Source organism: Pangasianodon hypophthalmus, chromosome 17 (assembly GCF_027358585.1).
Source record: "Pangasianodon hypophthalmus isolate fPanHyp1 chromosome 17, fPanHyp1.pri, whole genome shotgun sequence".
Lineage (NCBI taxonomy): Eukaryota > Metazoa > Chordata > Actinopteri > Siluriformes > Pangasiidae > Pangasianodon > Pangasianodon hypophthalmus.
In genome coordinates, this window is record NC_069726.1 from 17530427 (window position 1) to 17548140 (window position 17714).

The 17714-nt window shown below is 40.2% G+C and overlaps 1 protein-coding gene across 1 annotated transcript in view; it reads left to right on the forward strand.

Annotated features, from left to right (window-relative positions):
- The first annotated feature begins 15130 nt into the window (after positions 1–15130).
- Positions 15131–17714, forward strand: part of plppr1 (phospholipid phosphatase related 1) — a 41290-nt gene continuing 38706 nt past the window's right edge. The window contains exon 1 of the mRNA XM_026942846.3: positions 15131–15327. The gene's annotated coding sequence lies outside the window, so the exon portion shown is untranslated. The remainder of the gene's footprint in view (positions 15328–17714) is intronic.

The window sequence follows — 17714 nt, forward strand, 5'->3', positions numbered from 1 at the left end:
TCAGAAATGCTCTGATGCTCATATTGTACGTTGCTCATAAGCTCATAAGTCCTGGTTAAAAAATTGCACTTTTTGACTATATAGTATACAGTTATAGAAGGGAAAGTATTTACAATTACACTACACGGTGCCTAGATGAGGGTGGGTTCCCTTTTAAGTCCGGTTCTTCTCAAGGTTTCTTCCTCATATTGTCTCGGGGAGTTTTTCTTGCCACCATCATCTCTGGCTTGGTCATTAGGGATAAATTTTAAATTTTAAAAATTATATATTTCTGTAAAGCTGCTTTATGACAATGTCCATTGTTGAATCTTTTGAAATTGAAATTGTTGAAATTGTTGAATCCGAATACTAAGTATGGCTGGAGATCTTTAACAAAAGATCAGAAACGATTTTATTTTTATTCAGATTTGCTAAATTCCCAGTCTTATTCATCATAAGTCAAGTCATATTAAATCATAAAAATATTTTTTTTTCATTCATCTTCAGTAACTACTTTATTCTACTTAGGACCATGGAGGAAGATAGGGCAAATTTAGAGTAGTTAATTTACCTATTGGCATGTTTTTGGGAAAGAAACCAGAGAAGCTGGAGGAAACCCACATGGACAGGAACCTGAGCTAAGGATCAAACCAGGGACCCTGGAGCTGTGAGCTGGCAAAACTACCCATCATGGTATCATGCTGCCCAAATATTATTCCACTCTTAATTAAAGGAACATAAAAGTTCTGAATACAATTAACAAACCCGCTGCTTTACACCATGACTATGTCCCTGAACCATTCCAGATCAAGAGGCCTTAACTTACACTATAAGCAATAAAATAAGCAACAGATTTGTCATGTAATTACTACACCAACAGATTGCATTGTTTGTCATATATGTAAATCTAATAAAATAAGGAACAGTGTTAAATATTTGTGTGATTTATTCAGGCATTAGGCATAAAACCCGAAACGAATGACCTGCTGAGTAATCTCAAGAGAAGAGGGATAAGGCAGCTTTAACACACAAATAGTGTGATACACACTTAATCCCTGGAGACTGAATGGAAGCCTCTAAGAATGGAAGCCCATTAAAGCCCTGTATAAGATTTCCTTTTAAGCCGTGTGGTAATTCAGAAACCAAGGCACATTCGCTTATGCAGATCAAAACAATGGATCGTAAGGAAAGGTGTGCTGAACAGTAACTGTAACTGTCACAGTAACTGTCACACAAATTAAGCTCATTGAATCTTTAGGAAGATGATGTAGGAAATGGGCTAAAAAACCTAGTTTATATACATATAATATACAATGAGACATCAGTTTACAGGTAAAAAAGTAAATAGTATGCTAGGCATTTGTGCCAATTTTTGTGTAATTTGGTGAGGTACTGTAATTGTAAAAATACAGTTCAGATTATATTCTGTTAATTTACATAATAAAATGTTGGCTATGGTAATGCTCATAAGGTAGCATGATACATGATACAGCATCAGTAAACATGTCCCAGAAGTGCCTACTTTCACAGTGAGACTGATTAGCAAACACTAACTGCTTCCAACAAAACTCCCTAATAGCTTGGAAGATGGGATGCCGTTCATTCCAGTGAATATATCTTGCTCCAAATTGTTTGTTGTATTGCAGTGTTCAAAAGTTTATTTTCCTGGTGGCAGTGTGGACAACCATTTAGAAGAATGCAATCATCATGATTCTGAAGCATGTAGCCAGAGAAGTGTACAAAACACAAAAGATATCAGATGCTCAGTGAACTGTGGGCAGAGTATCTGAGGCTGAGACTTGTAATAAGGTAACACTGTACACTGAGGCTCCATTAATGACATTATTAATGAAATTAGTTATTTGTATTAATGGGTTTTTTTAAATAATGAACCAAATTAACCAAATACTGAAAATGTGTATTCAGCTGTGTATTCAGTCCACATCAACCAATATTATAGGCATCATTTAGCAACATGCTGTAGTTTTATGCTAATTTATATTGACTTGTTTTCAGTCATAAATGGAACAAGCATTAGTTAATGGACAAATGGACACAATTAAACAGACACCAGAAATAAATAATGTTATCCACACTTTTTATGACTTAACTGTTTTTTTAAAAACTTGTTCATGATTCCTGCTGTTCCTCTGTATTTAAAATCATGCTCCTACTGTATGTGCAAGCTTCCATGATCTGCGTGATACATCATCAGCTATGTGATACACCACAGGCTACAACAGTGAGCCATGCAGTAACGAAGGAGTGTGTGTGTATGTGTGTGTGTTTGAGAAACAAAGCTTCACAATTTCCATTCCCCGATTCAGCAGTGCTTTGTGAAGAGCCCCTAGCCGGTTGTGGTGTTACCATGGCTACCTTCTCTCGGTCCAGGTTATTTATAGCATCTGCCAGCATTCACCACAAGCTGATATTTTCACCTCTTAGAGAGGTGTGCTCATGCCAAAATGGTAGCCAAAAATATGACGAACAGCAAAGCAAACAACACTGGAGATAAAATGAACTGTGCCACACTTAACTAAGGTTGTAAAAATATTATACAATAAAGTACTGTTTTCATGTTATTAGCGTAGAATCTAGAACTAGTGACTAAAAACTAGGACTACTGAATAGAAACTAAAAAACAAGGACAAATAAAACTGGGTAATCTATGAAAGCACACTCTCAATTCAAATTCTTATGTATGCTCCCATTTGTGTATCGATTCCCATTCATGTGCCACTAAGAAAAACTGCATTTTGTTGTCTCTGTAATCGTACTCTGTGAATGACAATAAAGTTAAACCTAACCTAACCTAACCTAAAAGGAGAGGGGCTAATTGCAGATAACAGATAAAGCAGATACAGCTACTTTTATCTCTGTCTCCTAACTGTAGCTGCTAATGAAGTGCATCAAAATAAAGATAAAAAATATACATTTCTGCCAAAATTAGCTAGCTAACATCAGATAGAATTGAAAGCAGTCCAGCACTGGGGATTAGCATTTGAATTTAACAAAATTCCCATCTGAGAATCCACATAAAAATATGTTCTGTGTACTGATCTTTCAGTAAATCCTTTTCTGTATTAGACCATAGTATGTTATTTGACAGAAAGCTACAGATTTACAAAACTATCCTTATGGTATTTCATACAGTTTACATAAGATCATTGGTTTTTCTGAGCCCACTGTTTTATCTGAGTAATGCAGAATCACTTGTGACTCACACATGAATTCAAGTAAACACATGTGATATGTGAATAACGTGATCACGTAAAAATGAAATAATCATGTGAGAAATCACATGTGAAAAATAAAACCACGTGCCTTACATGTGAAAGGTTACATGTAAAAATAAATGAATCATGAATCACGTATCAGACAATTCACATGCAAAAAAAATCACATGTGAAAATAAAAAAACATACGCAGTACATGTGAAGGTCCATGAAAGAGGCTGTGAAAGAAAATGTGTGAAATAACACGAGGTGTGTAAAAACGTGTGTAAGTTTCACAAGTCAGTCATGTGATTATTCACATGTGAAGTTCATGTGACTTTTCTGTAAGGGCAAGGGCATAGAAAAAAGAAATGACAATACTAATCTCAAAGTTACTTTTACTTTTATATATGCAAGATTTTCCAAGAAAGAACAACAAATGAGTATAAATACACTGACTAATGAGACTTAACAAGACTAATTATAAGGAATTATTTGTGCAAAAGGGGAACAGGAAGCGTTCATCGAAACACATATTATACACATACTGCGATGGCAGGCGTCCAGACCATGTGCACAAACCACCGCACACTGCTCACATGACTGCCGCCCGAGTGCTGAAAGGACAGTGCCACTTCAGCACCACTGTTGTGGACCGTGAAAGAGCACATGGCCACAGGGTGGGGTGGAGGAATAGAGCATAGCTGAAGGCCAGTAATGACTGCTGCTCCTCACCCTCACAGAGAAGACGAGAGAGGATAAAAGGGCACCACAGCCTCAGCAGGGTGAGCAGCTTCTGTCTCCCAGACCATGCTGATCCGTTTCTTTTTTATGTTGCAGATACCGGTTACAGCGACAACTGCAAAGCTCACCCCCTGCGACACACCAAAAGCCTTCACCCCCGGCACCTATGGGAAAACCCTGTACCTCTAGCCACCACCACACCCTGCTGCCGGGCCCCTCCGCTATGCCCAGCCCACGGTGCCCACTACCACATGCCTCCCTAGCACTCCCAACACAGCCCACTGCCCCTGGAAACAGCATCCCACACAACTTTTACACTCTCATCCTCCCTCTTTTCCCTCATTTAAAGAAATAAACACCCGCTTTTTTCACTAGTCCAGCCTCTGCCTGTGTTCTGCCTGCCACTGCTGTGAGTCGCTACACTGGTAGAGAATGCGGGCATGAGCACAGACCCCGACCCCACCCACACCATGGAACCCTTATTGAAACATTTGTTAGAGACCAATCTACAGCAGCAGGGGATCAGTCAGGAACTGGGGCTAGAGCTTTGCACTGCCACAGAAGAATTGCTAGTCCTCTGCAAACATAGCATGGCTGCAGTCACCCTAACCCTCAGCACTACCTAACCTCTGCCGGGAAGCCCAATACCTTCTAGTTAAGATGACTGTGGATGACAATGCAGAGGCATACCTGCATACCTTTGAACAGATTGCCGCCCACGAAGGCTGGCCTAAGGGGGACTGGGCCCAGATCATAACTCCCTTCCCCTCAGGGGTCACCCAGTTAGCTTAATACACCCTCCCTCCTGGGGATGCTGCCGACTGTGACATGCTGAGGGAAGAGATTCGATGGCAGATGCGATGGCAGAGTTCAATAAATGGGTCTACAAGACCAGGGTCACTCCCAGGAACCAGATGGACATCCTGTTGCACACCACCAAAAGGTAGCTGCAGCCACAGAGGTGGACGGTGACCAAGGTCATGGAGCGGGTGGCTATGGACAAGTTCTTGAGGTTGCTGCCACCAGAAGAATGCAAGGCCGTCGACATGCAATCCGCAGGCCACCGTGGCAATCGGCAGAGAAGAGCGAAGAGAATCCTTCCTCAGTTCCCACCCCGGCACCAGGACCCTGGTGACAGTGGAGAGAGGAGAGCCCAGAGGAGCCACCCCAACTATGCCACACCACCGGACGAGCCCTTGCCCACGGAGCCAGACCCATCCCCCCCCCCCACAAAACCTGGCTAGCTGGCTGTTCTGTCCATACTCGTTCCCAATCCCGAGACCCCCCCATCACCATCAAAGTAGTTCCCGCACCTGTCCCAGCCCTGTTAGACTCAGGAAGTACAGTCACCCTAGCCCGGCTGTTGGTCCTACCCTGGGCTGTTAGGGCATATGGGAGTCTCCTGCATACACAGGGATACCTGGGAGGTTCCTGTGGCCAAGGTCCAGGTTGGGAACCGGACAAGTGAGTGGCCATTACTAACTGGGCTGGTGCCTGAACTACCTGTGCCTCTGCTTGTAGGGAGAGGCTGGTTAGGGTTTCCTGCAGAGCCCACCATGAAGGCTACAAGAACCAGGAGACAACAGAGACAACCTCAGCAGAAGTAAGAATAAGAGTATATATAAACAATTATATCACATTAATCTACTAAAAAAGTGGGTCAAACCTCCCCCCGCCTTGTCAGCTTATGTCCCCCAGAACTACCAAGGCGTACCTTGGTCCAAACAGGAGAAGACCTTACCTGTTCACAGCTGAGCTGTTGGACCAGTTCTCGGACATGTTCTTGATGGAGCCAGGGCTGACACGCTGGGTGCAGCATGAGATCAAGACTCCACCTGGTGTGGTGGTTCGACATCAGCCCTACCGGGTCCCAGAAGCCCACCTCCAGGCTATTGAGGAGGAAGTCAGCAAGATGCTATGGGACAGCATCACAGAAGAATCTGCCAGCCCCTGGTCTATCCCCATCATGGTGATCCTAAAATATGACGGAAGCCTCAGGCTCTGTAATGACTTCTGGAGACTGAACCAGTTATCAGAGTAAGATGGCTACCCCCTTCCCCAGGTGGATGACCTGGTGGAGGGCCTGGGGAAAGCCCGGTTCATCTCAACCTTAGACCTTACAAAAGGGTAGTGGCAGGTAGTCTTAGCCCCGGATTCAAAACCCAAGATGGTGTTCAGCACTCTTCTAGACCTTCAATGGGGAAGAACACCCGGTCCTATATGTGAGTAGAAAACTGACCCCTGCAGAATGGCGGTATGCTGCCATGGAATGAGAAGCACTGTCCGTAAAATGGGCTGTCGAGGAACAATGATGCTACCTCTCTGGCAGACACTTTACTCTGGTCACAGACCATGCCCCCTGCAATGGACGGCAAAGGTGAAAGACAGCAATGCACGAATAACCTGGTGGGTTGCAGGACTTCTCGTTCCAGGCAACATCGAACGGGGGCCCACTACGGCAATGTTGATAGACTCTCACGGCAGTACTCTGGGCGCAAACACCGCTGACAGTAGGCTTGGAGCTGAAGGGGTTACTGTGACAGCGGGCCTCCACGCGTACAAACCACCACATCACTACGCCTGGCCCATGGCTCCCAGTACCATGCGCCTCCCTAGCACTCCCAACACAGCCCACTGCCACTGGAAACAGCATCCCACACACCTTTTACACTCCAATCCTCCCTCTTTTCCCTCACTTAAAGAAATAAACACCCTCTTTTTTACCGGTCCAGTCTCTGCCTGTGTCTGTGTTCTGCCTGCCGCTGATGCGAGTCGCTACACATACATATCATCTTGATGTATATTACCTGGATGAAATTCAATCATAAATAAAATGTAAAACATAAATTTACACTCAAGTGTTTTTTTGTTTATCCTTAAAACTCTGATTTAATGATTGGCAGTGAAATATCAGTATATCAGTTACCTCAGCGTAGGAATGGGAGTAATCTTAAAACAAAGCCTCTCACAAAACAATAAATCAAATCCCGTTGTCTTGCTCCTGTTATTTCATTTTTTGAACTGACTTTGGTGTGAAAAATGATCCCATGGTATAAAATGGATTCTAGTTTAAGGTTCAAGGTTCAACGTTCTTTATTTTCACATACATATTACATACATGTGATGTAATGTAGTGAAATGCTTTTCCTTAGTTCCTTGTCCCACAGTGCAACAATGAACAGAACCAGCAACGAACTAGATATACACACATAACAAAAACAGAATATAATAAAATAATAATAATAATAATAAAAAAATTAGCAGCTTATAGAAAAAATATGTAGACACATATATATAGAATTTGTTTAAAAAAAAAAAGAGCAAATATACAGAATTGAAAAAAAAAAAAAAATTCTATAGTGCAGACTGTTTGTGTATGTGTGTCTGTGTGTGAGGTAGGAATATGCAGACTCTCTCAAGTGTCCTCATTCAGTAGCACTGAGAAAAGACTGTATCCAGGGTGGTGAAAGTCTTTGATAATCTTCCTGGCCCTGGTTTTGCATCGCTGGTTGTAGATGTTCGTGATGCAGGGGAGAAAAGTCCTGATGCAACCATGGTGCCTCTGAACCAGTCATTGATGCTCCTGGTGAAAAGACTCTTCACAGCCCCAGTGTAGAAAGCCTTTAGCACCCTGTGGGAGACCTTGAACCTGGCCAGGCGTCGTAGATAGTAGAGATGCTGGTGCGCCCTTGTCATCAAGCTGTTTGTGTGTGTTGTCCATGAGAGGTCTTCTGTGAGGTGGACCCCAAGGTTTTTGAAGCTACATACCTTCTGAATTGTGGCTGTACTTCCTCACCTGCTTCCTCCCGTAATCAATATTCATCTCCTTAGTCTTGGTGAGATTCAGGGAGAAATTGTTATTTTGACATATATGTTTTCTACTGTCTTGTTCTCTTCTTTTTCTCTCTTCCTCTAATGAAATTTGGTTTCCCCTGCCTTTCACACGATCTGACCGCTACAGATGCAGCAGACCAAATATTAGACACACAGGGGTTTGTTTGTTAGTGGATCATGGGAAAGTTCATTTATTTCCATGGCATGTGTGCTTTCCCACATGGAGAAATCTCTTTTGGCTTTATCTTTGTTATTGTATTATGCCTTTCATTGGTTATCTAATCATTTGCATTATGTCTTTTTTTTTTTGTAAAACAGATTCACGTTGAAATCAATTCTGATATTCTAGTGTTCAACCAACCAATAAAAGATCAAATAAACAAATAAAACAAAAAAAAAGGATCATTTTGTAATTTGCTTTTTACCATTAGTGTATTTGTTCCATTTGTTAACTAATATAGAATAATACTGTACCACATCCTAAGCAATTGTTATATATTATATATTAGTCTATGGAGAGGTTCAACAACAGGATAGTACTGAAAATGAATCTAATATACTGTGAATGTTTTATTCCATTAGCTTGAGCACACAGTAAGGCATTATAAAAGACAGAGCTTTGTAAAGCTGAAGATTCTTTACAAGCATCAGGAGAACATGGGAAACGTAGACCTGGTATGCGGGAGAAAATGTGTGTGAAAAAGAATCCTCATTGTCATGGATGACCTGCATCTCCAGAGTCTCATTTGCAAAATATTGGCTCAGCCAAACCTGTCTCCACATTGATTTAGAGCCGAGGCCAGAGATCCCTCAGCCCATGCCAGCGTGTATCACCATAGTAACCACTTAGCACCGGGGCTGCTCAGATCCGTACCATACACACTCAATAGCTAAATCAACACTAACTACAATGAGTATAGACTGATTATTATTATACTAAGTGTTGGATTTGTCGTGGAAGTGCAAGAGCCATTTGAAGGCCATGTAAAGGAGACTACACTATAATACAAACAATATTTTTTAGATGGAGCAAAAAATGAAATGGGTTGCTGTGGAGCTTAGCTTAGTCTGGGAAAGTAAATTACTCATGCACTATTATTCTGTTCCTGTGCAGCTTCTGACTGCCACAATTTACAAGATTCTTAGAGAAAGTAGAGACAATATAGACAGTCTATGCTGGGGTGCAAAAGTCTAAGAACACTAGTGAAAATGCTTCTATTTTGCATTCTTTTCTAATTTAATTTTCATTACAAATTATATTATTGACAACAACTTGAGTAAAAAGTAGAATCTTTATATATTTACTTGAACTTCAGAGTTTCTTAGTGTACGTCCAATTTTTCCCATTTGGACTCCACAAGTTTTTGCCAAACCTTATGATCCATTTTACATCAAATCCATCTGAATGTCGTCTCAACACATGCTTCAATAGAAGAGATTGTGCATGGGGAAAATCTGACCTTTTGTACAAAGCAGTTAATATGGTCAATATCACAAATTTGCTTACATTTAAAAAAGGACCTAGAAATACTACAGAATCTTGAATATTAAATATTCAAGATATTGAACATATATATTTTTTGTTTTAAATATTTCAAAATTCTAAAACCTGTATATTTCCAATTTTAAATCCCACATTTTCAGTGTGGTCTCAGGACTGTTCATTCTAATCATCAAGTTGTACACAAAACTGTACAAGTTAGCAATGTGGATTGTGTTTGGAAGGTAGATATTGTTAGCTAAAATCTAACAATACACTTTTAAAAACAGTAGGCTTACCATATCATTGTCTTGTTTCTTGAAAAGCCAGTGGACAATGCCATGATGCCATTCTACTTTTGCTGGTTTTCTAATTCTGGGAGTGCTAGTAATATTTGTCTAGAGATGAACTGTACTAAGCAAAGAAACACACAAGAACAATAAATTAATATATTTCCTCACATCAGAAGTTTGAATGTGTATGCTAATATGAATGCTTAGTCAAGGCATTAGCATTGTTGACCATTATTCACAATATTCATGTCATTTGGGGGGTTCTTTTAGTACCTACTGAGATTTTAAAGTAAATCACAAAGAATGTGGTCACATAAGCAGTGTTGATGAAAAAAGAATAAATAACAAATAACTTCATATTTAATACATGACTGGGAAGTGTAATGTATTCTTTTACTGTTTTATTTGCAGGAAACAGGTCAAGTGTATGAAATACTGAATGTATGGAATACTACACTCCTGTGCTATACTGTATAGTACAGAAAGGTTAAAATGTAATTTCACTTGCATACTGATGAGATGGGGTGTATTTTTTTCTTGTTAAAATCCACCACAGTTGCATTAGCCTACTACAAATGTAAACAATGATATGACCAGAAAGACAAAATCAGCTTCCTGACAAAATGTAAACACGGATATAATGATTAGTTGGATTTTTTTTTAGCTGACACATAAGTATTACATAAAAGTATTTAATTCCAGCATTTGCTGGTATCTATTCGATGATGGGTGGCTATCTAGCAAAGATTCCCATTGCTCGGTTGATGCCAGACCTGTAGGTTATTAGCTTTCAGTCATGGCTTCATTTAGTTTGGCTGTCAGCATTTTACCCTGAGGATCTTTTAATTTTAAATGGACTCAAGTAAATGTACTGCAGTGTAATGGTGCCCAAATTGTGTGAATACAGTCAAAAGCACACTCAAGTAATGTAATACGAGCTGCTGTAGTTGAATTTACCATTTAATAAGTCTGATATTGCTACATATTATACATCATCATACACATGGATTTTTACTTACTGGGTAAGGAAGCTCAATACTCCAGAGAATGTTATGGTTGTATCAATGCATGTGTCTGGCAGAGATGGCATGCACAGAAATTTACGAGGCTGGAAAATAACTATGTTCGTAATTAAAGATATGAGTATTCTTATATAGGCACCAAAGTACGATCTAATATGGCTTTTTAATATAGCAAACATGGCCAAATTCATGTAATATTGACATTTAGCATGAAATATGGATACCACTCAAAAACTTAACTTAAACCATAAATTAAGTTAAGACTATTCCATCATTCCATTACCCATTTGGCCTTGCTGGCCCTGACATTGACAAAGTGATTAATGCTATTGGTTCACTGAATTTAGTTAGCTTTAAATAGCACAATTTATATTCATTCCGTGCTAAAAGCACACAGATCATGTGTCTGGATCATTAAAACTCTAACACATCAATAGTGTTAAAGATCTCTAACACATCAATAGTAATTTTTTAAAGCATTACTGGCATTAAATAAAACTACATTTGTTTTTTTAAACATTTTTGTCTGTAAAGTTTGTAACCTTGAACACAGATGGTAAAATTAATGACATTTCTTTTGTATTCTGCATTCCTTAAGTAATCAGCAATGGGTCTCTTCATGTTTGCAGTAAATAGTACACTTCTTGGGTAAATGTGTGCTAAATTTACACACAATTAAAAAACTCTTTGTAAAAAAGCTTAACATTTTTCTTTACGCATTACATACATATGACTCCCTCCAATTTTGCAACCAGTAAATTCTTTACGGATTTTAAACACACTTTATTCTTTATGGGCTTTATCTCTAAATAACCATTGGCATCTTTTTAGAGTAGGCTTCATCTCACAAGCTGTGTAGTTGCTTTGGGTATCAGTCATATAGACAAGCTGGCATATGAAAAGAACTTATGGTTAGATTTTTATGTCAAAAGTCTGGTGTATAATGATACCCTGAATAGGGCTACATGATATGAAAGGAATAAAAGACCACAGGGTGTACTGTTATAGTAAAATAATCAATGACAGGTTGGTGTGATGCAACTCAATGCAAAGTGGAGTTACTTTTACCACCCAGAAGTTGATTATTTTTGGATAACAGCATGCCCCATCATGTTTATTCCTCTTGCAAATTTATATAACTGCATGCCCCGTCATGTTTATTCCTCTGCCAAATTCCTCTTAGTAATCTGCCAACAATTATAACTATGCATTGTATGATTTATCAATATAATCCACAAGTTAGTTCCTGTTATCACTTATGTTATAGCAGCTATAAACAGTCATTCCCTCACTAGCCTTTCTTTTTTCTCTGTCTTGAAATTAAGACAAAAAAGAAGCTTGTTTTGTCAATGAGAAACTAGAAACTGCAAAGTCCTCTGTCATGAAGACTCTCCTATGGCAGAAAACTTACTAATCATCACAAAGCACTGACAGTTGAGACTCCTTAAATGTTAAATAAATGTCTCCTTACAGAAAACTTCACCATATCAATGATTAAATGTCATTCTTTGTTGAATAACAGCATATTTCTTGATCCATTTGTTATTAGCCTTAGATTATGATTACTATACAAGCTTATGATTAGTATACATGTCTCTGTGTGTATTGTTTTTACTATAGAAATAACAATGCATCAGAATAAGTGCAATAACCTGTGATTTGCCTTGCAGCAGGCACTAATATCAGAACTGTTGTTGTAGAAAATTAATCAACACCTCCTGACCAATCAGATTTGAGAATTCAACAGTGCTGTGGCATATGAACAAAATAATTTACATAACTGTATCTACATGCAACTGCAATCTAATATGGTATGCTGATGAAGTCTTGCTGTGACATTGTTAGAGAATAGCCTGCATTAACATCTCTACAGAAAGACTCATCTGAATGTATCAGTACGCTCACAGCACACACAATATTTAATGATTGATTAGAGGGCTCAGCTGACTTCTGTGATATTGATATTGTAAAGGCCAATAATATTGCAATAATACACAAATAAATTAATCTGCAGTGTGATATGGGCATTGTGATGTATGAATTTATACTATTTAATAAGCATTTATGCAGTATTTAGCATAGCCTTAGGATACAAAAAGTCACCAGCTCTTGGCTAATGATTAAGCACAAAGGAGGGGAAGCCCCCTTTTAGAGGCATTGTAAGCAGGACTGGGGGCGTGGCCAGCTCAAACACAGCAACACGCGCTAATCTGCATTCCTCCGCTCTTTGTCCTCACGCCTGCTGCAGCCATGGGCAGTCCGACTCACATTTTCTCTGATTCGACTCTTTCACAAGTCTGATTCTTTTGAATCACCAAGAAATACTAGGAAAACTAAAGGCATGTACATTTCTTAATCTGAAATGGGTGAAGATAGACGTACTACTCATATGTTTAGCACTGCAAGAAACAATTATTATAAACAAATAATCCGTCAACTATTTAAAAAAAGACTAATGTAGTGATTATAACTGTTCCAATTACAATAAAAAGTGAATTAGGAATTTGAAAATTTTAAATAATGACATAAGTAGTTGAAGTTTAAGCTTCAGATAGATAGTGCTGTTCTCTTTCACTGTCTGCATCTTATCAGAAATCAGAAACAAAATTTAAAAAACAGCAACAAAATAGGATACACAGCAGCGAATTCAGAAATACGACAGCAAAACCAAAATTATGGCATGATTGTTTGAGTATTTCTATTAATGCTGATCTCCTGGGATTTTCATGCACAACAGTCTCAGAGTTTACTGTTGTTTAAACAGAGTTTACTCAGAATTGTGCAATACAGAAAAAACATCCAGTGAGTGGCAGTTCTGCAGATGGAAACGCCTTGTTGATGAGAGAGGTCAGCGGAGAATGGCCAGACTGGTTTGAGCTGACAGAAAGGCTACAGTGACTCACATAACCTCTCTGGACATTTGTGGTGAGCAGAATAGCATCTCAGAATGCACAAAACGCCGAACCTTGAGGCAGATGGGCTACAACAGCAGAAGACCATGTTGGGTTCCACTTCTGTCAGAAAGCTGAGGCTGCAGTGGGCACAGGCTCACCAACACTGTACATTTGAAGACTGGAAAAACGTAGCCTGATATGATGAATCTCGATTTCTGCTGAGGCACACAGATGGTAGGGTCAGAATTTGGCGTCAGTGGCATGAATCCATTGACCCAACCTGCTGGTGGAGGTCGTCTAATGGTGTGGGGAATGTTTTCTTGGTGCACTTTGGACCCCTTAATACCAATCAATCATCTCTTGAATGCCACACGCTATTAGAGGATTGTTGCTGACCATGCGCATCCCTTCATGGCCACAACTTACCCATCTTCTAACGGCTACTTCCAGCATGGTAATGCACCATGTCACAAAGCAAAACTTATCTCAAACTGGTTTCATGAACATGACAATGAGTTCAATGTTCTTCAGTGGTCTTCCCAGTCACTGGATCTGAATCCTATAGAAGAGCTTTGGGATGTGGTGGTACAGGAGATTTGTAGCATGAAAGTACACCTGAAAAATCTGCAGAAATTGTGTGATGCAATCATGTCAACATGGTCCAGAATCTCAAAGGAGTGTTTCCAACATCTTGTGGAATCCATACCATGAAGAATTGAGGCTGTTTTGAGAGCAAATGGAGGCCCTACCCAGTATTAGTACAGTGTTCCTAATAAAATGCTCAGTGAGTGTATATATATGTTCTTGTCAAATGTATGATTTTTGCATAGATTATCCTTAAAGGGTCTTTTTTTTTCAAAATAGATGACTAAGTCCGGTTGAAATTCATTCATATATATCACTCATACAGTCATTCATTCATTTATTCATCTTCAGTATCTGCTTTATCCTGGTCAGTGTTGTGGTGGAACTGGAGCCTATTCCGAGAACATTGGGTGTGTAGCAGGAGAATTCACCTCATATGGGACACCGGTCCATTGCAGGGCACCGGTCCATTGCAGGGCACCATGCACACACACTTTTACACCTAGGGCCAACTGAGCATAGCCAGTCTGCCTACCTGCATGTTTTTGGGAGGTGGGAGGAAACCAGAGAACCCTGATGAAACTCATTTATGTTTTAAAAAATCATGTATCAACCAACGTAAAAGGATGCTTTAGGCTACTAAACTAGTGTAGCAGACGTCCTACATTGTAAGTGTTAGATCATAGCACGCGATCTGAAGCACAGCTCGTCGCGCGCTGGAATTGAACTGATTCACAAAGTCGTTCACAAAGAATCGACTCTTTCGCGAATCGAGCAATATTAGTGCAGTATGAGTCTGGTGACAAATAGTAATCCTAATTCATCCGCATTTAGATGTAAAAACGGACGCGTGACTTTCGTTTGCAGTCACGAATTGGTCTCTGAACGTCGTGATCGCGTGCACGGTGCCAACGCGCCAGTCAAAAGTAAAAATAATAGAATAAAAATTCAGCTACCGTGTAACCGATTATGCACTGGTCACTCTGGGAAGGCATCGCAGGGATGTTCTGGTTGATTGCTTGAGTGAGAAGTGTGTGTGCGTGTGTGTGTGAGAGAGAGAGAGAGAGCGCGCGCGCGCCCCCACACACTCTCTCTCTCTCTCTCTCCTTCCTCGTGCTCGTGTGTGAATATCAGCTCCTCTAGCGTTCACCACGGCGTCTAATCACCGAGCTCAGCCTCGGAGGCAACACTGTGGCACCCAAACCACCATGGAGTAGTTCTTGATTTTTCTTTGATGGCTTGTGCATCCTGGCTGGAGTGTAAGGAGACAGCAATAGCGCGGTAAGTTGAAAGATGAGATAAGGCGCGAGCTCAGAGGGACGAAATGATTCGCTGTTGTGGTTCTTGCAACCTGCCATTGTGCGTCCTGGGCTTTGCGTGTTACATCTAATTTCCGTGTTAATACAATCGGGAGACTTGTTGTGTACAAGATGTGCAATTAGATGCAGGAAGGTTTATAAAGCAGGATCCTGAAGTAATTTGTTTTAAGGATGTAACTGTAGATTGCATGTTAGAGACAAGCATGTTTTCCCAGGGAGCTTCCCCTGTGTGACTAGGGAAGATCCACACACACACACACACACACACACACACACCTGTCTCCGTAGCGTGCTTCGTCCGTGGAAGATTTCACTCTGAGTTCCATTTATCACCTGAAATGTTGTAGATTTCACACTTTTTTAATGTTTTTTTTTTTTACCCAACATGTTTCTCCAAACCTTACACCATGCACAGAAGGTTAAAAATAGGAGTTCCTTGGTGTGGCCCAGTGAGGAAACCCTTAAAGGTCTTGTCAGGAACCTGTTAATATTGGGTTTCCTTTTCACCAAAAGGTTACAAGTAGAATCTCTACAATGCTAGAACCACTGATCAATCTAAAAAAATCAATGAGTAACCCTTTTTTTCCCCTTCCCAAAGTGTGTTGTTAAACCAAGCAGTATGTTGCTAGATGTAGACATGAGGCTTGTAGACCATTTTTGGAAAATATTCATCATTCATTCATGTTCAGTCACCGCTTTAGTCAGGGTTGCAGGGGATCCAGAACCCAGCCCGGGAGCACTGGGCGTGATTCGGGGTGACACTTTGAGTGGGACACGAGGTCCAAAACAAGGCACCATGCACACACATATTCACCACTATAGGGTAATTTAGCATAGCCAATCCTCCTACCCACATGTTTTTGGCAGGTGGAAGGAAACCAGAGAATCCGGTAGAAATCCATACAGACGCAGCGAGATGATGTGAAACTCCACACAGATAGTAACCCGAGCTCAGGATCGAACCCGGGACACTGGACCTGTGAGGTGGTAATGCTATGTGCTGCACCATCATGCTGGCTTTTTTTTAAATCCTCATTTTAAAAACACTTGCTCTTTAAAAGTCATCTTGTCCATAGTGAATCACTAGCTCCCTGTTTAAGCCTTTTAAAGATGGCTTTGTCACACATGAGCCATAACACACTCACACTCCATGGAGTACTGTCACTGTCCCCTTTCTCTTTTGTATTGCACTTGATGAAGTAGTGGTAGGTACTGTATGATAATCACTAGTTCTTAGTACATTTTGGGAAATACACAATTGTCAGAATCATGTGAGAATGGGTGTTATGAGGCTAATAATTGGTAGGAGGGCATAGCCTGTCTTGTGAGTGTTTCCTTCATCGTTCAGATGACATTACACTAACTAACACACCAATCTCACTTTTTCCATTTTCAATATTATACCAATATCAGAGTACTAGGGATTTGGTGTATATCTGATACTGCCATCCTCTTAGCTACGGAAGCTTGTACAGACATGGCACAGTTACTTTTCCCAAGTTTGGGAAAACATCATGAGTATGATGCTGGTATGCTTAGAGACAATTTATGTCTTCTGTACATGTGAATGATCTGGTCAAGTTTTCATGGCATAAAACACAACAGTGTATTGGATTGAAAGATGCCAACCTAAGCTGATAGCAGTCCAGCGTTTCAGACCAGTATCGGCCCCAATACTTATACTCTTTATCAGATCATAACTTCTTATAAGCTTAGAACCATTCAAGATTCTTGCAGCACGATTCTCGGACTGATGGTTCTGGGAGCCATCTCAATCCCTGAACGGTGGCCAACCTTAACAGAATGTCCCTAGTTGGCTATCAAGGTACTCTCAGAACTACTTGACCACCTGACTTTTTAAGGCAGCTGTTCTCGGGTTCAGTTCTTGGGTCCATTCCAGCAAGAGGGGCTTGAAAAACCTAAATTCAATCTCGAATTCCTAGTTGATTTTGCCAAATTCAGTGTTTATGGATTTATTCATTCCATAAAAACAGATTAGTTGGGTAACACAACCCCATATAGGTCAGGAATGTGCATGTTCACTGTGAACTTTAAAATCCCTTACCATTGAAGAAAGAACATATTTTTTTCCCGACGGGAGTCTGGTAGGTTTTGTGATTTCTTACAAAGACTACATAAGAAAAAGTTTGCTGGAAGTTAATGCTTAAGTAAAGTTTTGTCCTCCTATTTATCTTGCATTCAGTATTTAGGTCGCCTTTATTGTCACATATACATGTACAGTACAGTGAAATTCTATTCTTCGCTTATCCCAGCTTGTTAGGAAGGGTTGGAGTGTATCATTTGGCACTCATGGAGCAGAGAGGGTTAAGGGCCTTGCTCAAGGGCCCA